General features: G+C 40.5%; 1 protein-coding gene across 4 annotated transcripts in view; it reads right to left on the bottom strand.

Annotated features, from left to right (window-relative positions):
* Positions 1–25479, bottom strand: part of IVD (isovaleryl-CoA-dehydrogenase) — a 262374-nt gene that overhangs the window by 61197 nt on the left and 175698 nt on the right. The window lies entirely within an intron of this gene.

Genomic DNA, 25479 nt, shown 5'->3' with positions numbered 1-25479 from the left:
AAATAAATATATCATGACATTTATTGATGATTACACCAGAATGTGTTGGGTTTATTTATTGAAGAACAAATCTGATGCTTTTCAAACATTCAAGAATTTTCATAAATGGATTGAAAATGATGCACAATCTCATATTGGGTCTATTCGCACTGATAATGGAAAAGAATATACATCAAATGAATTTGAACACTATCTTCGCCAACATGGGATCAAACATCAAACAATTGTGCCTTATAATCCCCAACAAAATGGTGTAGCTGAAAGAATGAATAGAACAATCTTGAATATGGTACGATCCATGCTTTTCTTCAAAAATGTAAAGATAATGTTTTGGGCTGATGTTGTTCTATGTGCTGCATATATAAAGAATAGATGTCATCTAATGCTATAAGAAACAAGACTCCTTATGAATTGTGGTATGGACATGTTCCTTCGGTAAAACATCTCAGGATCTTTGGTTCCACCTGTTATGCTTTGATACCAAATGTACATAGAAACAAACTTGGTGCTAGAAGTCGTAAGTGTATCTTCCTGGGGTATTCAAACACCTCTAAAGCATACCGCCTCTATGATGAAGTAAATAAAAAGTTTGTTGTATCTAGAGATGTCATTCTCTTGAATCATCCAAATCTGACAATGTTGTTGAGCGGCAACTTGATCGCTTGGATAGATTCGCAAAAACGAAATCATTTCAAGGATTTGATAATCAGATTCCACATCTTGAAGGGGGGATTCCTATACTAGATCAACATGTGGAATCTTCTTCTGAAGAACAATCTCCTCTGCATGAAACTCCAACAACGGATGATGCTTTAAGTGATGTAATTGATAGAATTGGGAGACTCAATCTTGATTCAGTCCCAACTCAATCAACAGAGCAACCTGGACCATCTCAGAAAGGTCCCCCAAAGTGGCTGACAAAGACACTTGAAAGTGTTCATCCTGATGAAATTGAAAAAACAGGAACCAGAAATTCAAACCGACAAAATGGAGGTGATGTAGATGACTCTAATTCACCTGTTGATATGGATGTTACTTATGATTGTGAATTGAACTTGTCTACAGATTTTGAACCAACTTCCTTCAAAGAAGCTGCTTCTTATGATGAATGGAAAGAAGCGATGCAAAAGAAGTATGATGCCCTCATAAAGAATGGCACTTGGAAGCTGGTTGATCCTCCATTTGGAACCAAACCAATTGGCTGCAATTGGGTCTACAAGAACAAGTACAAAGCTGATGGCTCACTTGACAAGCACAAAGCTAGGCTTGTGGCAAAAGGTTTTTCACAGAAGGAAGGGGTCGATTATGAGGAAACTTTTGCCCCCACAGGAAAATGGGCCACCATCCGGACACTCTTTGCACTAGCATCTCAGAACGGTTGGAAAGTCCATCAAATGGATGTAAAAACTGCATTCTTGAATGGAGATCTAAAAGAGAATGTTTTTATGTCCCAGCCTGAAGGATTTGCTGTGAAAGGACATGAACATAAAGTATGCAAACTTGTGAATTCCTTGTATGGCCTCAAACAAGCACCGCGAGCCTGGTATGAAAAATTAACTGAGCATCTTCTGAAACTCAACTTCAATCATTTTGATCTTGATGATGCAACTTTATTTGTCAAGAAAGTTGGCAAAACAGTTGTGTATCTTGTGGTATATGTAGATGATCTTTTAATGACAGGGAACAATGAAAGCTACATTGCATCCATAAAAAAGGAATTGGGGAAAACTTTTGAAATGACTGATTTGGGCTATGTTCATTACTATCTTGGCATTGAAGTAACCCAACATCCAAAATCCATATTTTTTTCTCAAAAGAAATACATTGGAGATTTGTTAAACAGATTTGGCATGACAGAGTGCAATCCTCTTTCTACTCCAATGGAACAAAACTTAAAGCTCACATCTATTGAAGGAAAGGAATTTGAGGATGCAACAAAGTATAGACAGCTTGTAGGAAGTCTCATCTACCTCACTACTACCAGACCAGACATTTCATTTACTGTTGGAATCCTCTCCAGGTTCATGCAAAAGCCTTGTGAGGGACATTGGTAGTAGTGAGGTTCATGCAAAAGAGGTTCTAAGGTACTTGAAGGGAACTCAAGACCTTGGAATCAAGTATACACAGGTGGACGACTTCAGCTTGATTGGATACTCTGATTCAGACTTCGATGGAGACAAAGAAACTGGGGTATCTACTTCAGGATATGCTATGACTCTTGGATCAGGAGCTGTCTCTTGGAGATCACGCAAACAATCAGTTCCAGCAGATTCCACAATTGAAGTAGAATACGTGGCAGCAGCTGAAGCAACGAAAGAAATTGTGTGGCTCAGGAAAATTCTTAAAGATTTACAGGTAAAACAAGTACAATCAACTCCACTCATGATTGATAACACCTCTGCAATAAAGTTGGCCAAGAATCCAAAGTTCCATGATCGAACAAAGCATATCAATACTAAATATCATCTGATTCGACATCATGTTGAGGCCAAAACAATCCATCTCCGTCATTGTTCCACAAATGAGCAAATTGCAGACATCTTCACCAAATCACTTGGAAAGGAAAAGCTTGAACGATTCAGAATGATGCTTGGACTCACCAACATCCCTTCAGATTAAGGGGGGGAATGTTGACACCTAATCTTCATGATTGGGGAATTTGTAAATAAATAAATCAGGAATGTGAACAGTCATCGGAAGATGAACTAAACAATCACTCCTAATGTATATAACAATAACCTACCTATGGAATAATAAGACGAATCAGTTTTTTCTGCCTTTGGAGAGTTATTGCCTGGCCTGACAGAAGATCCCTCCCTTTTGTTGCCAAACTTCCAACCCTAGGAAATAATGCATTCGTCCCAAATCCTTTATATCGAATTATGTGGCTAGATTCTTCTTGCAATCCTCTATGAGCCTGGATGATCCGATCAGAAAGAAATCATCCACAAACAATACTAGGATTAGTGGCTCATTCTGTACAACCAGATAGTAGAGATTTGGATCTACGTCACTCTTGACAGATCCCATCTTATGCAAGTAGCCATCAATTTGACCATACCATGCTCTAGGTGCCTATTTCAGCCCATACAAGGCTTTCTTCAACTTGCATACATGAGACTTCTTCTCATGTGTCTCAAATCCCTCTGGTTGTTCAATGTATACCTCTTCTTCTATCACCCTGTTCAGAAATGTCGTTTTGACATCCATCTGATGAATCTCCCACCCCATCTGTGTTGCAAGAGATATCATGGTTCTAATAGATGTATACCTACCTACCGGGGCGAAGGTCTCTTCATAGTCAATTCCTTCCTTCTAAGCATACCCCTTAGCCAGAAACCTGGCTTTATATTTCTCTACACTATCGTCTGCAGCGTATTTGATCTCGTAGATCCATCTTGAACCTACCACTGATCTGTCTTGAGGCCTTGGCAATATCTCCCAGACATCATTCACCATTATGGAGTTGTACTCCTCTACCATCGCATCTAGCCAAACCTGATGTTGAGCTACCTCCTGGAAACTGGCAGGCTCCCCATCCTGAGCTACTAATTCCTGATACCTATCTAGCTATTTCCGCTCCCTCTTATTGTTTCTTGGCGCACTAATGAAATCCTCTGCATCTCGCAGACTTTGACGAAGTTCCCTGCTAGTTCTTCCTCTGCCAGCAGGTGCTTCTGTTAGCTCCTCTGCATCCTCTGAATCTTCCTGAGCCGAAGAAGAATTCTTTACTTCCGTTGGTTGAAGAGGTTTAACCAACGGCTCCTCTTTTGACTGCTCCTCAAAAGGCATTTCACGAGATTTTTTGAAAGCCCTGTCCTCCATGAACTTCACATCTCGTCGAACCACTACCTTCCTGCTCCCTAGAAGATAGATTCTGTATGCCTTAGCGTTCTTGCTATATCCCACTACATACCCTTTTTCCGCAGTTTGATCCAGCCTTTTCCTCTTTCCCTCGAGTATGCGGCAATATGCTAAACTCCCAAATATCCTAAAATGACTGACTTCAGGCATTTTCCCTATGAAAACTTTCTCTAGAGTAATCTTGCCCAATGCCCGATGAGGAGTCTTGTTCTAAACATAGACTGTTGTGTTGCATGCTTCCGCCCACAGGAATTTTGGCATATCCTGATCATACATCATGGCCCTAGCTGCTTCTATAATAGTCTTGTTCTTCCTTTCTTCTACTCCATTCTGCTCTGGATTGTAAGGAGTTGTCCACTCTCTTTTGATGCCCTCAGCACAAAAATCAGTGAAGTCCTTATCGACATACTCTCCACCATTATCTGAGCGCAAAACTTTTATTTCTCCACCAGAGCCTTGAACTCTTTGAATCAACAAAAAACCTCGTCCTTGGTTTTCAGAAAATAAATCCAAGTTTTCCTTGAGTGGTCATCAATGAAGGTAAAGAAGTACTCGACACCACTAAGAGCTTTAGTGGACATAGGTCCGTAGATATTTGAATGTATCAATCCTAGTACACTTTGGCCCTATTTTTACTTCTAAGAAATGCTGCTTTGGCATACTTTCCTGAAGCACATCCTCTGCATACATCATCCTGTTTCGTACTAAGATCTGAAACTCCTATTACAGTGCTCCTGAGAATTCTCAGAGCCCCATGGTGCAAATGTCCAATTCGTCTGTACCATAGTTCGTTCAAATCTTTGTCTCCATGACTGCCTATTAGTGCCATTAGTGATTCTAGTTGTAGTCTATACAACCTGTTACTTTTGATCCTGATCTGCACTTTCTTTTTCCAGCTCGGGTGTTTGACGTATACTTTCTCCTTGATAAAGAAGACGTAATAGCCTTTGCCTTGAAGTTGCGACACGGAAAGTAAGTTCATCCCCAATCCTGGTACATGTAGCACATTGATACCACGGAACCACTCTCTCGATTCTGTTTGAAAAACTATGGTACCCCTCCCTAATGGAGTACACTTTGCTTTGTTCCCCATGGTGGTTTGAAAGTTCATCTTCTCCTCCCGATAATCTGAGAAACATTCCCGGATTCCCGTCATATGCCAAGAGGCTCCACTGTCCCATACCTCTGATGATGCAGAACTAGTCATACAAGCCACTCCTTCTTCTATCTTGGAAGCCAACATAGAGAAATCAAAATCACTTTCCCTTGTGCAATTTTCTGAAAATATGTGAGTCTCCTGACGTAGATGCCTCTACATCATGGTCTCTACACATAATTGATTTTCCCTTCCTATCTCTGATTACTTGCTCTGATACCATATGAAAATTCTATCACTACAACAACTGATTTACTTTACCTACTTATTTCCCAATAAGTTATTTATGAATTCCTCCAAAAACATTAAAATAAATTTTGCTGCAGATATCACACCATAATACAGAAACAAACACATGCACAAAAATCAACACATCGACACACAACAGTCCCTGAAAAAACCCAATGTGGGAAAACCGGTGCAGCAAGGGAGGATTTTTTTATTCAATAGTTCTTCAGTACAACAGGGTGCCAAACCATCTTACCCAACAAAGAGAAAAATTCTCCAGTACTTCTCCCAGTCTCAGCGTCAGCTTGGCTGACCTTTGCGTAGCTCCCAGACACTCTGCGTCAGCCCCTGCCTCCTTGCGTCAACACTGGGCCTCTTTGCATCACCCACGCAAGCCCTCTAGTGACTGTGCCGTCTGCTACTGCCTCTGCATCTACCTGAGAGACTTTGCGTCTGCCTCTCCAACCTCTGTGTTGGTCTTCTGGTGCAACTCCTGACTCTATGTTCCATACTTGCTGCCCCCTGCTGCTCTCCAGACCACTAGTTCGAATTTCTCAGCTAACCCCGCTCCAGAAATCGAACTGATTGGTCTCCCTCAGTGTGTCCTCCAACTGACCCTCAAGCCTCTTCTTCTACTTTTCTCGTTGGTCCATCAACAGCCGAGATTAAATCTCTAATCAACGGCTAAGATTAGATTTAGCTTGATCCATGACTTTTGGACCCTTCTAACCCAGTTTTATATTAGTACCCGTTAATATTTTATTTTTCCTAAGTTTAGACTTAGGAACTCCATTAAAAATATTAATTATTTTAATATCTCCCAAACCATCTACCCAAATCATTTCTGGGTCTTGGAGATCTCATGTGCTTTAGCCTCTCCACCAATTTTCATGGCTAGAGCACATCTGATGCTACCCCAAATCAACATTAAAATCCTAAGTCAAAAATTTAATTAATTTTGTGTCCTAGGTAAAATTAATTTCTCCAAAGGTAAAATTCGTGGGTTTGAAAGAAATTTTTTTTTGGAGGTCCCCGGCCAAGGGAATATTGAAGAAATCACGAAATTTTGGACCCTTGGGCCTTGGTGGTTAAGTCAAAGTCAATTTTTTGATGAAATTAACTCAAAATAGTTAATTTTGAGTTAACTAAAAATCAATTAAATGAAAAATTCGATTTTTCCTTAAAATAAATAATTTCCACGGTGATGATTAAAAGTTAATTAAATCTTTATGAATGGTTGAGATTAATTTGACAGGGATCAAGCCAACTAGCCATTGAAGAATTTACCTATAAATTAGAGGTCGGTGTCATTCTATTCTATTCAATCTTTGAATCATGTACCAAGTTTTCGAAGCTCTTGTAATATTTCTGGAATATAATGCAAAAGTCTTTGGGGTTTCGATTGATAGTGGTGTTACTTTTCTCGAATTTATGGTAATATTGTTTTAAATTTTCCTGCTAAATAATATTTGAAAATTGTCAATCAATAGCTCTCGTTAAATAATCGGTGCACAAGTATCTTGTTCAGTTTATTGGATCTAGGGTAACAATTTTAATTTGATTGAATTAGCATGTATCTCTAGTTCTTGAAAACTATATTGTTATTTTATTTCTCTACTTGATGTGACAATTGGATCTAGTGTTTGTACAAGATCATTCGAATTCCAATTGAACGTTTGGGGATCATCCTCAATTGGACTAGCTGACTCTCAAAACATAATTTCTGAAGAACCTACTTGATCAAAGCTTCAAGATTTATCTAGCGATCTATTTTTCTACAGGGTGTTTCTAGGCTAGTACCTCATTAAAAATTTTAAATATCTTTTATAACTTGTGCAAAATTGATAGGTCTGGCTAGGAAGAGCCTTAGATCTACAAATCTGGGAGCGGAGTTGGATTCAAACTCCTCTGATTTAATAGATCTATAACTCATTTGTATAGATCTATAATTATCTTGTATAGCTCTAAGATTTTTTCTTTTTAATTTGGGTCTTGGGGTTTTATTTATTTTTGTATATATCGGGATCTAGGTATTTTTTTTTGTTTTCCATTTTGCAGGTGTAGATTTGAAAGAAAAATTAATTTGGACGCAGATTTAGACCCTGGAGGGCAAGATTTAGCCTCAATATCATTTTGCAGGGACAAATTATTCAAACATATTTCAATCCATGGGTTTCAAATTTAGATCTGAGGATTTCATAAGTAAATTTCTGAGAAAAATTTGAAGCAGAAATATATCAGTTTAAAATTTAAATTTTTGGGAAATTTTTAAGGCCCTTGGGCTACCATTTTTTCCCGTCTGCTGCCTTGAGGCTCTTCATTTGCTGAGTGATTTTTTTCCCTGAATTGCTTCTTCTCTCCCTCTACATTTTCCTTCTCCTATTTTTTGTTGTGTTTTCCTTATCTCCCTTATTCCTCTTCCTTTCCTCTGCGTTTTCCTCCTTTCGCTGCTACCTTTCCCTCATTTCTTCTACTTGTGTGTGGGTTTCTTTGCTTGCATCTCCCTCATCTCTCTCCGCGCAGTCTCCTTTATCTGCCAACATTCCTTTGCTCCGAGATCCTTGCATGCAGTCCCATCTTCTCCTCTGCGTCGACTCCCTTCTTCATCGTGCTCTCCTCTCCATTCGTATCCCTTTCCTCCCTTAACCTGCACCTACTCTCTGCTCTCGCAGCTCCCCTAGCTCCATCGTTATTCTTCCCTTCGACTTGCGCTCTCCCTCCTCGCTACTTGCCAACGTGCTCCTCATCCTCTTCCCTTCTCCGTGCGAGTTCTTTCTCCCTTGCGTTCGTGCCTCCCTTGCTCCTCGCTCATCCGACCTACCTACAAAAGCTAACCCTCGAACTTACCGTTTTCACTTGGCTTCATTTCGATTTTATTTTTTTTTGGGTAAGCGTTGGGTCTTTGAAAGAAAAAAGAATTTTATTTTTATTTTTAAACCATAACGCATTTCAATTTAAATTTTTGCATGGCCTTTCAAAAATTAATTAATTAATCTTTTGCCACTTTAATTTTTTTTTCTTAATTTCCTCTATAATCTTAATCACATTAAAATTGACAAAATATGACATAATTCTAAAATCTAAGTTTTATGTGATAAAGGTTTTGGGGCCCACAAACTTAAAACAAAACAAAAAAATAAAAAATTGTGGTAATTTTTTTTTTAAATCTTCTATAGTGAAGGCACATTTAAATTTTTAATATCTTTGAGGTTTGACTATAGGAGGAAATTTTATGGGTTTGGGTTACTTAAGAAAATCATTTCAATTCTAGAATCGCTTCAAGTGTTTAGTATTTGAATTTCATGGTTTTTTCATGGTAATTAATTTTCGAAATTTAAGTGCTTAAGTCTTTTGCATGCTAAGTTTCATGATCATTGGCATTAGATTTTAAATATCTTTAATCACTTTAAGTGTGGATCTATTTACTTGAAATTATTGGATATTTCTTGCATATTTAATTTTGAGAAAATTTTCAAGTAATTATTGAATACTCTATCATGGACTTGTGGAAAATTGCATATCTTTTATTTCCTAAATTGAGTATTTTGAGCATCTATATAATTGGCATTATCTTGAGAGTGATATTGAAGAATTTTGAAGAAATTTTTGTTCTCTTTGAGCTATAATTGCATTGGAAAGAATTTAGATAAATTGAAGTGATAGACTTGTGATTTAATTGGGCATTATATTGTGATGTTTTAATGTTAAAATTGGCAACTAGGGCCAAACTCCATGTGGGTCATCTTATTAATGGCAGCTGATATTTTTCTTGGATCCCTCTCATCGAGAGATGTAGGATTGATCTAAAGATCATCCGATTCCGATAAGTATTCATGGAGATATGAATTTATTTGTGTTATGGGACAATTTGTCAAGGTCGGCCAGCAACCAAATAAACCCCACTTGTGCTCAACGTTTTAGTATAAATAGAAGTGCCTTGAAAGTCATTTGCAAACACATCTTCTTGGTGATCTCTTCCTCTCCACTTGTCTTTGGGTTTTGGTGGGAGGAGAGATCTAAAGAGGATACGCTGCCCTAGAGGATGCCCTAGATCCTAACGCTATCATGGAGGAGATTTTAATGCAGTAAAGGAAGCCTACATAACGCAGCAAGGAGAGATCTAATTGCTGGTCTAAAAGAGAAGCCCTACGCTGCCCTATACACAGCGCTATGGAAAAGCCCTAATGCTGCCCTATGGAGAAGCCCTAATGCTGCCCTATGGGGAAGCCCTAATGCCGCCCTATGGAGAAGCCCTAACGGTGCCCTATGGAGAAGCCTTAATGCTGCCCTATAGAGAAGCCCTGACACTGCCCTATGGAGAATCCCTAATGCTACCCTATCGAGAAGCCCTAACGCTGCCCTATGGAGAAGCCCTAACATAACCTATGAAGAGGCATACGCAGTCAAGAAGGGCAGCAATGTAAGCCCTCAACGCAGCCTAGAAAAAGGTCTCTACCCTAAATGGATGCCCTAGAACCTTAATGCAGTCTATGGATTGCCCTAACTGCAGCAAGAGAGGGAGGCTCTAAGACAACGTGGAGGCCTGAGTTCCTTAATGGAGGCCGAGTTAATTGCCGGAGCAGTAACTTGTTTTTGGGACAGAAATGATATAGTGCTGCAATATTCAAGGGGCAACTATAAGATTTTGGGACAACAATGATATAGTGCTGCAATATTCAAGGGGCAGCTGTAAGATTTTGGGACAACAATGATATAGTGCTGCAATATTCAAGGGACAGCTGCAAGATGATGGGACAGCAATGATATAATGCTGCAATGATCAAAGGGACAGCTGCAAGATGATGGGACAATAATGATATAGTGCTGCAATATTCAAGGGACAATTGCAAGATGATGGGACAGCAATGACATAATGTTGCAATGATAAAAGGGACAGCTACAAGATGATGGAACAACAATGATATAACGCTGCAATGATCAAAGGGACAGCTGTAAAATGTTGGCACAACCATGTAATGAGACAAAACAATAATGGGACAGCAGTATGGTACTTGGTGCAGCAAGTACACGAAGCAAGCAATAGTATAGCAAGCATGCAAGGTACAGCAAGCAAGCACATAGGACAGTATGGCAACATGGTGCAGCAATGGCACATGATGCAGTACAATGATGGGTACAATCATGATTGATGAAGCATGACGAGATGCAGCATAGTGATGATGGGTGCAGCATGGTGCAGCACGGTGAGATGCAGCATGATGACAATATGCAGCACAATGATAAGGTGAAGGAGTTACAATGGAGAATCAGTTGAAGTAGCATGTCTTCAACTCATCTCATGTATCATCTTCTTAGAGATGATTTATGCTCTTATCTAGATAAGTCAAAGTGTTGACTTCTATTGTAAATGTACTATCTATCTCTCTCTCTCTCTGCTGAACTACTGAATATCATATAAGAAGAATTGACGAAGAGTTTCCCCACATTGGGGTTTGTCCCTGGCTATCACCACATCTTGTGTCCTCTTGTCTTGGCTTGCCTTCTGCGATTTACATTTATGTTCTATCTGCAGTTTACTTTAATGCTGATGTGATTGTTAATCTGGAAAAGATATTGAGCTAACTGTGAAAATTGAAATAAATTGCTCTCGCATATAACATACCTAAACTTAACATGGTATCAGAGTTGAGGTGAAGACAAAGCCCAAGCAAGAGTGAAAGAGCAATCACCGAAGATAGTTGGGAAAGGACAAAAGGATCAATAGATTCCTCATCCCTCTTTTAATTCACCAAGGGCGAAGTCTAACCAAAGAATATTATCAGAATGGCGCAGTGGAAGTTTCTGATGGCCTACCTAAAGATCACTTCAAAGGGAAGTCTGGATCTAAGGAAAGGCAGATGCCTTGGTTGTAATAAGTTCGGCCATGATGCGAAGGAGTGTCCGAGGTAGGGATACATCACTTGATGATGATAACAATCATTCCAGGGGCATCTTCAATGATCAGAGGAATGACAGGTAATGCAGGTCATCAAGGAAACGACCAACCCTTCAGAGAAAGCAAGGAACCCCAGGTATGAAGAATCAAATGTTATTTCTGATAAGATAAATAAGCGTTATCTTGTATTGGCCCTCTCCTTCAGATTCTTTGGGAATTTGGCTTATTGATTGTAGTGCTTCAAGGCACCTTATCAGATAGAAGGGTGCTCTCTCGAATCTGGTAGAGATGGAAACAACCGTGGAATTATTCTTGGAGTCGATGCCACCTATCCTTGAAAGGGTGTAGGAAATGTTACCCCTCAATTGAATGAGGGTAACTCGATTCATTTACAAAATCTCTTTTATGTACCTGATCGCAAGAAGAACCTGGTCTCCATTTCGGCAATGGAAGCCAAAGGTCTCAGGGTGGCATTCATCGATGGAAAGGTACGTGTTTGAAAATAGAATTTTCAAAGATGCTTTTACTCATGGGTTCAGGGTTGGCAATTTGTATCAAGTTGCAGGATGCTCCATTGGGGACCATGTCAATTGACATATCTCATCTATAACACCAGAGATCTACTTATGGGGCCCTACCAAAGGAAAATCCTACAAGGGGACCATTCCCCTCATGTAGCAGGTCCACAGGTTTGGAACAACTCGAGGAGTTTGAGATTCATGATCAGGAATCTCATGTATAAAGGTGGAAGAAAGCACTATATGGCTTGAAGCAAATCACCCCGGGTTTGATATGAGAGGATTGATAGTTGTCAGATGAAGCTGAGATTCACTAAGAGTGAAGTTGATCCAAACCATTGTTTGAAGGTTGTGGATGATAGACCTCTCATACCGGCACCTTCTAAGAACGATCTATTTCTGATAGGTGCAGACCCTCTCACTTGCAGAAGTAAGAGGGAGTTGGATTCCGGATGTGGAATGGTAAACTGCAAGCCCATGACTACCTCGAGGATCTTAACTTTCAGAAGTTATATGGTGATGATGCTAGACTAGATTTGGGAAATGCCTCTGAGTTTCATAAACTCATTTGCATTGATGTTCTTGGTGAACTTCCATCCGGATATATGTTTTGCAGTTAGCATGGTGAGCTCATATTTGGTTGAGCCTCACTAGATTGGTGCCAAGAATCTTCTGAGATATCTTCAGGGCACAATCTCTCATGGATTGAGATACATTGCCGGAAATATGAAGTTGCATGATTATTTGAATGTTGACTGGGCAAGCAGTGTGGAGGATCACTAGAGCACTTCTCAGTGCTGGTTCTCTTTGGATTCTGCTTCGATATCATCGATGAGCAGGAAGCGGAAGTCGATTGCTATAAGCACCGCCGAGACCGAATACATAGCTACGAGTATGATCTCGTGTGAAGATTCCTGGTTGTGGAAGCTCTTCAGTGAACTGTTTGTACACATGATGAATACCACTGTGATTCTCTGTGACAACCAGGGGGGACTCAATTGTTGAGGAATCTCGTATTCGATGATTACTCCAGCAAATAGACATCAGATATTACCTTATCTGGGGTATGGTAAGTCGATGAGTAAGGAGGCTCCATCGCATTGAGACTGATGTACAAGTCACAGACATTTTGTCAAAGCCCCGGGGAAAGGTCAAATCTGTGACTTTTTCGAACGACTTGGAGTCATTGAGAGACCTTCTTATAAGGGTCCTGCATGTTGCATGCATTGAGCTCTGGTAGCTTTGGGGGGGCTTGGGGTACTTACTGGAGCGACATACGACCACAAGGCGACTCACCCTCCCCTGGTGGTGCGCTATGTACAGGGTGAAAGGTTCAACCTTCCCCTGTGATGCCCCATGGCAACTTTGGGACAGGATGATTAGTTCTCCTGTGGGTCAGGATGATTAGTTCTCCTGTGGCGACTGTTGGACAGGATGATTCGTTCTCCTGTGGGACAAGATGATTAGTTCTCCTGTCGAGGCATCTTACCCATGCAATCTGGGATTCATGGGAAGTACCTCTCATCTGATCAATGAGCAGGGAAATGGGGTTAGGGAAATATGAAGTTGCATGATTATTCAAATGCTGACTGGGCAGGCAGTGTGGAGGATCACTAGAGCACTTCTCAGTGCTAGTTCTCTTTGGATTCTGCTTCGATATCATGGATGAGCAGGAAGCAGAAGTCAGTTGCTATAAGCACCGCCAAGACCGAATACATAGCTACGAGTATGATCTCGTGTGAAGATGCCTGGTTGTGGAAGCTCTTCAGTGAACTGTTTGTACACTTGATGAATACCACTGTGATTCTCTGTGACAACCAGGGGGGATGCGATTGTTGAGGAATCTCGTATTCGATGATTGCTCCAGCAGATAGACATCAGATACTACCTTATCTGGGATATGGTAAGTCGATGAGCAAGGAAGCTCCATTGCATTGAGACTGATGTACAGGTCGCAGACATTTTGTCAAAGCCCCCGGGAAAGGTCAAATCTGTGACTTTCCCGAACGACTTGGAGTCATTGAGAGACCTTCTTATAAGGGTCCTGCATGTTGCATGCATTGAGCTCTGGGAGCTCTAGGGGGGCTTGGGGTACTTACTGGAGCGACATATGACCACAAGGCGACTCACCCTCCCCTGGTGGTGTGCTATGTATAGGGTGAAAGGTTCAACCTTCCCATGTGATATCCCGTGACAACTTTGGGATAGGATGATTAGTTCTCCTATGGGTCAGGATGATTAGTTCTCCTGTGGCGACTGTTGGACAAGATGATTCGTTCTCCTATCGGACAAGATGATTAGTTCTCCTATCGGGGCATCCTACCCATGTAGTCAGGGACTCATGGGAAGTACCTCTCATCTGATCAATGAGCAAGGAAATGGGGTTAGGGGCCATAATAGTAATATCGATGGACGCATCATTGTATCTACCGTACTCCCTATGCTAGGATGACCTCCATTGATCTGGGATCAATATGAGTGGTTTGAGACACTCTCTTATGATATTGATCTGGGATTAGTATGAGTGGTTTGAGACACTCCCTTGTGATATTGATCTGGGATCAATAAAACTGGCTTCGGGTCAATAACAGTGATATGACACACTCTCTTAAGATGAAATTGACTGAAGGTCAGTAGAGAATGGTATGAAACATTCTCGATCAATTCTTCTTCTTCATGGTTTAGCAGGGCAAAGCAGAGCAAAGTAGAGCAGAGCAGTGCAGAGCACTGATGGCAGAGATAGTACAGTTGGACATATGGATCAGCGGATGGAGTTTTCCCTAGTTGAGGGGGAGTGTTAAAATTGGCAACTAGGGCCAAACTCCATGTGGGTCATCTTATTAATCACAGTTGATATTTTTCTTGGATCCCTCTCATTGAGAGGTGTAGGATTGACCTAAAGATCATCCAATTCTGATAAGTATTCATGGAGATATGAATTTATTTGTGTTATGGGACAATTCGTCAAGGTCGGCCATCAACCAAATAAACCCCACTTGTGCTCAACGTTTTAGTATAAATAGAGTTGCCTTGAAAATCATTTGTACACACATCCTCTTGGTGATCTCTTCCTCTCCACTTGTCATTGGGTTTTGGTGGGAGGAGAGATCTAAAGAGGATACGCTGCCCTAGAGGATGCCCTAGATCCTAACACTATCATGGAAGAGATTTTAACGCAGTAAAAGAAGCCTACATAACGCAGCAAGGAGAGATCTAATTGCTGGTATAAAAGAGAAGCCCTACACTGCCCTATACATAGCCCTATGGAGAAGCCCTAATGCTGCCCTATGGAGAAGCCCTCACGTTGCCCTATGGAGAAGCCCTAACATAACCTATGGAGAAGCCCTAACATAACCTATGAAGAGGTATACGCAGTCAAGAAGGGTAGCAATGTAAGCCCTCAATGCAGCCTAGAAAAGGCCTCTAACCTAAATGGATACCCTAGAACCTTAACACAGTCTATGGATTGCCCTAACCACAGCAAGAGAGGGAAGCTCTAAGACACCGTGGAGGAGACCTTAGTTCCTTAATGGAGACCGAGTTAATTGTTGGAGCAGTAGCTTGTTTTTGGGACAACAATGATATAATGCTGCAATATTCAACGGGCAGCTGTAAGATTTTGGGACAGCAATGATATAGTGCTGCAATATTCAAGGGGCAGCTGTAAGATTTTGGGACAACAATGATATAGTGCTGCAATATTCAAGGGACAACTGCAAGATGATGGTACAGCAATGATATAATGCTGCAATGATCAAAGGGACAACTGCAAGATGATGGGACAGCAATGATATAGAGTTGCAATATTCAAGGGACAGCTGCAAGATGATGGGACATCAATGATATAATGTTGCAATGATCAAAAGGACAGTTGCAAGATGATGGGACAGCAATGAATTAATGTTGCAATGATCAAAGGAACAGTTGTAAGATGTTGGGGCAACCATATGATGAGACAAAACAATAATGGGGCAGAAGTATGGTACTTGGTGCAGCAAGTACACGAAGCAAGCAATAGTACAGCAAGCATGCAAGGGACAGCAAGCATGCAAGGTACAGCAAGCAAGCACATAGGACAATATGGCAACATGGTGCAGCAATGGCACATGATGCAATACAATGATGGGTACAGTCATGATTGATGAAGCATGATGAGATGCAGCATAGTGATGATGGGTGCAGCACGGTGAGGTGCAGCATGATGATGAGATGCAGCACAATGATAGGTGAAGGAGTCACCTTGGAGAATCAGTTGAAGTAGTATGTGTTCAACTGATCTAATGTATCATCTTCTTAGAGATGATCTATGCTCTTATCTAGATAAGTCAAAGTGTTGACTTCTGTTGTAAATGTACTATCTATCTCTCTCTCTCTGTGCTGAACTATTGAAGATCATATAAGAAGAATTGAGGAAGGGTTTCCCCACATTGGGGTTTGTCGCTGGCTATCGCCACATCTTGTGTCCTCTTGTCTTGGCTTGTCTTCTGCAATTTATATTTATGTTCTATCTGCAGCTTACTTTAATGCTGATGTGATTGCTAATCTGGAAAAGGTATTGAGCTAACTGTGAAAATTGAAATAAATTGTTCTAGCATAAAACATACCTAAACTTAACATATAAGCATATTCCTGGGAAGTTTATCCTTTAGTCATTGTCTAGTGAAGTGAATATTTATTTTGGTGATTAAAAGCTTTGGCATATAACTCGGAAATAAATCATGACATAAGTGCTTTCAATCCTTGATCTAGCTTCATCTCGCTCCATCTTCTAATCATCTCATGCATTTGCATATTAAGTTAGTCTTGCATAATTAAAATTTACTTCCAAGCATAAGCTTGGTCGATAGAAAGATAGGTACCCATCCATCTTTGCTTGAGAAGCTTGGTTTTAATAGTACTTAAAACGGTGACCTTGCAGTCGTCAGAGCCACAACTCTCTGCAGCGCCGGAGGCACCGAGTATGTTAGATTTTCAGAAGAGGTATTGTTAATCACACCTTAGTGTGCTTCACCTTATCTTCTCTCTGCCACTTACTACGAAATCAGGCTCGATATAGAAAGGATTGAAGGGTTTAAACTTAGAATAGGCATTTAACTAAAATTAACCAAGATTCCTGCATCTCACATTAGTTTTAGGATCTGCATTTCATATAAGATAGTTATTCATCCAAGCAGAAGTTGCTCATCAATTACTTGGTCCTAAATTTCCTAGCAAGATAGTTGACTCCATAAGGCACTAGTATCAATCGTCTAAATCTAATTGAATCCTATAAGTCTTGCTAAATCTAAATCAAGTTCTTTGGCACTTAACTGTGTCTCCCAAATTAGTTGATTCCCAACTAGTTTGCCTTCCAGTAGGGTCTACCCCCCTCAGTCTGTTATTGGGAGACAGCTTAAACGGAGAGATTGGGGATCAGGGTGACAACCCCCGATCTGAGCCGTTGTCATGGTGCCTAGACATTATTTGCGACAACATACCCCTTTCTTGAACCTCGATCCTTATGTGTCTCCTTGATTAGATGCCCCTCCTTGACTTTACCACCTTCGCTCTGATACCATGTTGAGAAATCTAGGGCATCAATTGTATAGACGATTTCTCTACTTATGATAATTACATGTGATAGACTTTTTACTTCTTGATTGTGATCTTCTTTTCTTGAGTTATTATTTTGTTTTTCTCATCAAGACAATTACCAAATCATGAACAATAAGGAGACAAGAGACAGTTTATAGGCTTGTCAGCTAGGGCCAAAACCTCTCACTCTTTGAGAGGAAAACCCAAACGAAATTCTTCTTATGGATCTTCAATTGACAAATACCAAGACCATGACAAAGACCCTTGACACTAGAGTCCTCCCAAGACCAAGTCACTAGCCCTCACTCCAACGTTGCTCTTCCTCTTCTTCTTGGCTTCCTTCAGAATCCTAGTCTCTTCTGGTAGCTCTGCTACCCTACCACAGAAACCCTAGATTACTTTCACTTCCTTGAATATTTTCCTTAAGAGAGAGACTTATTGCTCTTCTACTCGACTCCTTCTAGCGAGGTCTTCTACCCAAACAAGATCACCTCAATGTAGTTGAATTCTTTCGACCTTCTCTTGACACCTTTGGATCTGCTACCTTCGCACGTGGGAAGACAAATTAGCCCAAAACAATCCACACCTCTCTTCACTATCCTTCTTTCTTGCTGCAATGATGTAGAGGCTTCTTCTAGTGTCTCTTTCGCACTTTTGTGTAGACTTGCTTCACTGAATTGCTTGTCTCCAAATGAGGGCAAGCACTTGTATATATAGTCGTTGGTCATGACTGTTTTAGGCTGACATGATCTTTGGAGAAGACCGACTTCATCTTCTAGAATAATCTCTTCGTTGTAGGCCGACTTGATGAGGGCCAGTGACAAGGTCTTGGAGGATGAATTTACATAGAAAAGTATGACTCTTTACAATGAGTAACATGTCTTCATTACACGACAACGACTCTTTAGACTTTTATGACTAGATGACAAAATTCCTAAGGGCTCTCAATAGGAGCCTATACTACAAATAAAATCTCTTGCTCAACAAACCCAAGATGGAAACCATCTGCAATCCTACATAAGATCCAATGCATCCCCTAGCCTTCCAGTACAACAAGTCATTAAGAGAAATTGAGTAAATAAGCTTACCTAATCATGGACCACAGGTGGGAGTTCATAATGGGCTTCGGGATGTGCCAATATCTCCTAAACTCCAAATGGGGTTAACCAGTAATCCTATTAGGCGGTTTCTACTTCTAAAGGGGATAATATAGACAGGGTACATCCTTCAAGAGGTGGTGGCACGTGACAGATAGGTGAATGAAGTAGGGAATGAGAACAGGCAGCCTTGGGTCACATGCTAGGGTACAAGGGTAGCTAATAAGAGGGAAGCCTGTACTTGGGTTTCTAATGTGTAGGAGGGAGCAATCGTGGTACATGAGGTGCCCCGACCTTGATTTTTCCACTCTTTAATGCTTTTTTCCTTTTTATGATTTTCTTTGATTAATTGCTCGACGTTTAAGGGGCTAGAGCATTATGTATAGGATATAGTAGTGAAATAAACCTTTTAAAGGTGGGGCAGTTCATTGCCCACCAGGGGTTGGGACAATCATGTGTTTCTATATGGTGAAGGAGGCACAAAAATCCGGTAGGAACCAGGGTGATGGCCATGATGATGGGGTAGAGCTCATGTATTGGCTTTTTCCCACGTGCTAAAAGTGTTTGTCCCAATCATCTTTTGCATTTTGTGGTGCATTTTCCTGTTGAGTGTGGCCATATATGATTTTATCTTTCTTTTTAGCTGCATCAACCTCCAGGCTTCATTTCACGCCATGACCCAAGGTGTGGGCAAGGGGAAGGGGCATGTTAACCCTATGTGGACCCAGTGGAGGGAATGTGGACTAAGGTGGGAGAAATGATGAACGGGCTAAAAATGAATGGAAAGAAGGTAATATAAGCGGATAAGGAAGTGGGACCACACAACCAAAATCGAGGTTTCCTGTGAAATACCAGTTCTGGAACCAAATGGTCAATAAAAGAGATCCCATGGGCAAGAATCCAAGGTGAATTCCTAAAAGGGGTTTAGGGGACAAGAGCACAAACCTAGACCATTCTTTCCGTTAAATCCCCCCATTAATCCATGCCCAGAAGTGCCCATGATAAGAAAACTACAATACTCAATTTCCAAATGACAAGGCATACCTTTAGGTTCGAGAGGCCCACCTTCAAACATATGATTTTGGCAAATGGGAGAGGGACCACATGGCTAGCTCTAATGGCGGAGAAACGGCACAATGAGCTAGTTGGTGGTTGCAAGGGGTTGTTCGTTGCCAGTTGAGGACCATCTTCGAGAAAAAAAAAAAATCTCCTAAGGGTATTACCCACAAAATGGTGGGTAATATCTGGCTCCAACTAGGACGTGATCTCTCAAAGAAGTGGCGAAGCTACTCAAACGGGAGGTCATGAGAACTCTAACAATTTGCTTGGTTACCATAGACCTGTCACCTGCACTTATAATAGATGGAAAAACACAGGGCAACATGCTTCCGCAGCGTCTCATGATCGCACATGCTAATATGTTAGGCCATAAAATCAACAGAAAATAAAATATGCAAATATGCATCTATCTATCATGAGAAATATCATATGACGTTAGTTCTAATGCAAAAATCAACATGCAATGCATCCTACCCTAACATGCATGTGATAATGCTAATGCTAAGTGTAATCATAAAGCCAGTGCAACCAACATATCATCGTATCAATATACATATGCCTGCTAGTATGACTACTTATGTAGCAAATCCCAAAGCGAATGCAAATCCAAACACATGGAGGATGCTGTGGGTGGGAGGTGGGAAAATATGATGCCCACACATGGATGATTATGTGAGAAAAGGTGGGAAAAGGATGTAATCTAGTTCATGATATCTTCTCTTGCAACCAAAATATAGAGATGTCAACAACCAAGCTCATAAAATTTTGATGGAAGACAACCTCTAGCATATCACTTCCACCCTCGTCCTTATTATTTACGCCCTGGATTTTGGCCTTCATCAAGTTATGATTAGCGGGAAAAGGAGGTAGACGAGATGGAAAAACACGAGTAAGTTGCACATGATGATTACACTAGAGAGGGGAGACTATGGACTCTTGAGTCATCAAAACCCCGAGGGTGTGTCCAAGGAGGAAAAGTGTAATCAGTGATGGGCTTTTCCTTGATACCAAATGCGGGAGGGGAAAATGTCTCACAGTTACTTGAGATCATATGACCAGGAGTGAAGGAATCACCTGATGAAGACCGAAGATGATGACTAATAGGAAATATGGAGAAAGAATTATTGTAATCAACGGGTTGTGCTTTCCCAAAGTCATAATCTAAAGGCTCAAGTGATTTGAACATAGAATCATACTTAGGAGAAGTGCGAGCCTTATCAATTCCATTAGTATAAAAGATTGGGTCTCTCTTAAAAGGAAATTTGATCACTTCCAACTACCCCTCTTTATGCAAAGGCAAATGAAGATTCTCCTTCCCAAGGGTATCAATGGGTATGTCATCATAAATAGTGCCTGAGGGGAAGGGAAGACCAATCTCATCCTCATCCTCTTTGTCAATGTCATAAATGGGAGCACAATCAAATTGAGTACCAACAATTTCCCATTTCTCCTTTTCAATGTGGAAATAATCTTCAATGTCATCTTTCAAAAAGCTAATGGGATCATCTCTCTCAAGATTTTCAAAAGAGGATTCACCAGCAGTACTATCCTCGAGAAAGTTAGGGTTCGTCTCAATTTCACTTTCCATAAATTCATCCTTCTCAACACGTGTCCTCAAATCATCCTTTTCATCATGTGGACCCAAAGAGGATTAGTCTTCTTGCTCATTACCTAGATTCTCAATGTCTTGATGATGCTTGATGAAAGCTTCCTCTTGGATGCTTAATGCAGGGTGTACTTGAAAATGTTTAAGAAAGCCCTCAATGAACTCTTCAATAGATGAGATGCTCCTAGGTTCGTGATCATGCAGCCATGAGTTATGACCACCGAGAGATCCCATGAACAATAACATGAGGACATCTTGGTGGACAACCTTCTCTCTTGAAGCATGTGCATTAAATCTTTCTGTGTGGTCAATCGCAGAGAATGGATCACCATCAAACACGGTCACACCACATACCATCCTTCCCGCGACATGATTAGGATGTCCTGGGATGCTAGCAATGTCCAAAGCAGGGAATTTTACGAAAGAATGACAACCTATTTGAGGTATACATGAAACATATGTAGGAGTCGCCAGGGTGAAATTCAAAGATGCCTAGAAAAATGCTTGCTTCACCCTACACGCATTCACCTTAAGGTTCAATGAAGAACTAGGGCTTAGTTCTTCCAATGGAGTCACCAATAATGATATGTCAATATGTCGTATGGGTAACAAAACACATGTTTCATGTCCCTAGCAACGACGCCAAAATGTTACCGCTCGAAATCGCAGGGGACCTGAACGGCAAATGCTAGGCCAAGGGCAACAAATGGAGACTTAGCCCAGCTAAGGCTCCCTTCTATTTACGAACTTTCACCGATGGGAGGAGAGTCGGTATATTATGGCGTCACCAATGAAGTATAAGTCAATGAAATGATCTGGAATGGCCCTAATAATCCCTTTCATGGAAGAGTTAGAAGGATAAGGCTTGCTTGCTTTCTAAGCAAGGTACAATGTCTTCTAGGAAAAGGAAGGGAGGATATAAGGGTTAGGTTTATGGGATATGACTTATGAAGGAACTTCCCAACCCCTAAAATCCTTATTGTAATTGGTATCCTGGATGGTTCTTGAAGAATGATCTTTCAAAGGAGCAGGACCACACGGGGCCAAGTGGACCCAGTTTAGGGTATGAGGAAAGAATGTAGTAACCAATGATATTCTTACCCTAGACAAGGAGAAGAAAGGATCAAAGAAATAATTTGCACTTGAAGGTGTTGCTTTGACCCTATGAGGTACTAGCCTTGGGGATGGCAGGTAAAGTTTCAAACCTGAAGCTAGGGCTTGGCTTTTCTCCCAACTCCACCATCAGAATGGCCTCAAAATTGGAGGAGAGCTAAAGGAAAGGCTAGCGTAGGAGACCATAGGAGATGGAAAAATTTTGATGGCTAGCTTGTTGGGAAATTGATGCCCTAGGTTTTGATGGCTAGCTTGTTGGGAAATTGATGCCCTAGGTAACCCAACTTGGCTAGACCTAGGAAAAGGTGAAAAAGATGAAGAAATAGATTTAAAGTGACCACCTTTTGATGGATCAATGCCTAATTCCTTTTGGGGATATGGATTCAAGGAGAACTATGAAGATGGATCTCGTTTCTTGTTCAATGACGCTCTCAAAGTCAACTTCGTCCAATGTTATGGGCAAGAGAAGAGAAGTGACCTTAAAAGCACTTATACTTCGTTGCAAATGGAGAAGGCTTGTCAAGGTAACTTCGACCTCTAGGACAATTTTTTCATCGAACATGGCCCATACATAGAGACAATCTATATAGAGGCATAATTCCACATTGATGTTGTAAGTGCATGCAACAACTAGCCCTAAAACAAAGAAAATCTCATGTTCAATGTATGCAGCAAAGTAAAAGAAAATAACGTCAAAATTGTACTTACATGTAAGAGAATATATCCAACCATCATCACATCTGCAATATAAAAAGCTCCAAGATAAGAAGACCCAATCCACACATCAAAATTCATCCATGATCCATAAATATCCTCCAAGGAAAAAAATGTGAAATTCTCAAGAGAGAGAATGATCCAAGTCAAGTCATGATCCAAAGTGAATTCATCTAACTCCTATTTATACACTCATTAGGAGTTCCAATTACCTAATTGGGCCTACATCAGCCCCTAAAATAAAATAATGTGCAAATTAACTAACTTTTGGTGACAAGCCCACCAAACTAGCTCAAAAATGAAAAAGTAGGCCTCTCAAGAGGTCAAATAATAATCTGTGCATGTCGTAGGGCCCTCTAAGAGGCCTATTGGGGTCCATGGGTGACACAATGAAGAATAGGACCCTCAAAAGCATTGGACAAGGGGTTGGCCCCTTGTAATAACCTGTGGTGCTCCAAATGACATGTGGGGGCTCCTAGATTTTGCAAGGAATTTTCTTATTGTTAGACCAGAGTTTGGATAGTGATCACCGAGCTGGATTAGAGGCTATTACCTGTGCCATTTTTTCTATCTTTTGGAAAGGGTGCAAAAGCTATTGACCAAGTGCTACACAAGGGTTTAGAGAAGTGGAGTCGGGAGAGATAAGGGCTAGAGATAGGAGGTATTTCTTAGTGTAGAATTTAACCGGAGTTGGGAGAAATTTTTCATGGTGGATTTGGGCATAATTCAGTAGTATCAATTCTTTGGGGTGTTTTCTGGTCAGATTGGGCAATTCGCACTTGTTGCGGGTCATCGGGGGTGAGTGGATTCAGCCCAAACCCTTTCTGGGTTTTTGTAGGTTTACTGAGAGAAGTTCAGGGTTATTTTTATATAAATTTCTGAGCATTTTAGAAGGCAGAAACCCTGGTTCTATTCCAGTAGTAGCAGTAGTAATTCTCTAGGCAGCGCACATATTTTGTGGGAGTCATTTATAGCACTGGGTCCATGAGATTTTTTTGGGTTATTCTGGGTTTCTAATGAGGAGGCCACTTGCAAAGTTTCAGCTCATTCTAGGCACTCTTCAACGCAGATATTCCATTTCCATTCAGCAGCCAGCAGCAACATTTTTTGGGCAGGGTGCAGTTTTTAGTGGAGAACCTCTTTGGCACTTGAGCATTGTACTCTGACCTGGGTTTTGCGTAGCTTGCAGTAGCAAGCCCAAGTTCTATCTTTCTTATCATCCAATGTACTCAGTTCTCCACATTAATAAAATGGCTCAGTTATTCACCCTATTTCTTGTGTTTTATTGACTAGTGCATGTGTGGTAAATTTTATTTGTTGTAGCTTAGCTCATGTATCTGTTATTTGCTGTAAATTTCAATTTGGGATATTACAGTTGACTCTTGGATTTTGCACAAATTCCAATAACCAATGATAAATAGGAACGATACCATGACCTCAGAGGAATGAAAAGCATGTACCATAATTCAGTTTATAGCAATATATATCCATCTTAACCCCGAATCTATTATGCGCCATGGGGTATCAAATTACATGAGATGCCATTCTCAATGTTTTCACATCCACTTGGTGTGGATAAAAAATATTTATCTTAGTTACTTTTTAACTTATTATTATTAGCATTACATGGTGCGGCGCACACACAAATGGTTGATGGATATCCCCTGTCAAATGTACCTCTTGGTAAAAGAATGCAGTTCTAAATTTTCAATTCTTGTAACTATAAATGCATTTCTATAGCATTTTGGTTTTATTACTAGAAAATATGTTTGCACAGATTCAAATTTCCAGAAATAGAGGTTGTGTTTCCAATTTACTGTAAAAAAATTCCCAACTTAAGCTTAGTTAGCATTACTGTGGATTAGACTAAATTCAGTTACCAGCAAATCCACGAATCCTGGTCCTTGCATTACAAACTGTGAAACAATTTTGTTGAGATTTCACTGGTGTACATGTATATTGAATCTACATTTAAGGCAAGGCTTTTTAGCGCAGATCCGTTTCCAGAAATGCGGATACAGATCATGATTTTCTTGGATCCATATCCGGATTTCCGGAAACGGATCCAAAACCTTTTAAAATGCCAAAAACGTTTCAAAAATCAGATCCAGCAGTTCCAGAAAAACCGAAATGGATTGGAAACGTTTCAATGCCGTTTTAGTGCCGTTTCGTACCTGTTTCCATTTCCGACACGCTGAACGGCGTTTCTGGAGGTTGGGAAGGGAGTTTCCGTTAACTTAGGGGAATAGTGTTTCTTGACTGTACAATTTGTTCCCATCCATCCATTGCAGGCTTCAGCTCTCCAAAAATGGCCATGGCCAATGTCAGGAACCACTTGTTGCTGTTGACATAATCATTTATTAGGCTGTTTATGATCAGGATTTAGTTCTTCATTTGGTGCTTTTTGATATCTTTTGGTAATAGAATTTTAATTTGCAGCTTTATGTGTGCAAATGTTTTGGCCAAACCCAACCCACAAATTTGATTTTTGGATAGCTTTTCCTTGCGCTTGTAGAGACTGCATTGGTAGCCCACATATTTTTCTATTAAATATCTGTACACATTGTTTATATCAATAGTCAAAGGGACAAAGAATTTATACTATAAGTAGTATACCACATGATCATGGCCAGGATATCTCAACCCTCATCTCA

Source organism: Pinus tabuliformis, chromosome 1_2 (genome assembly GCF_031772625.1).
Source record: "Pinus tabuliformis cultivar Carrire ecotype Pingquan chromosome 1_2, CPIR1, whole genome shotgun sequence".
Taxonomy (NCBI): domain Eukaryota; kingdom Viridiplantae; phylum Streptophyta; class Pinopsida; order Pinales; family Pinaceae; genus Pinus; species Pinus tabuliformis.
The sequence above is the reverse complement of the archived record's forward strand: the minus strand, read 5'-3'. Positions and strand labels throughout refer to the sequence as shown.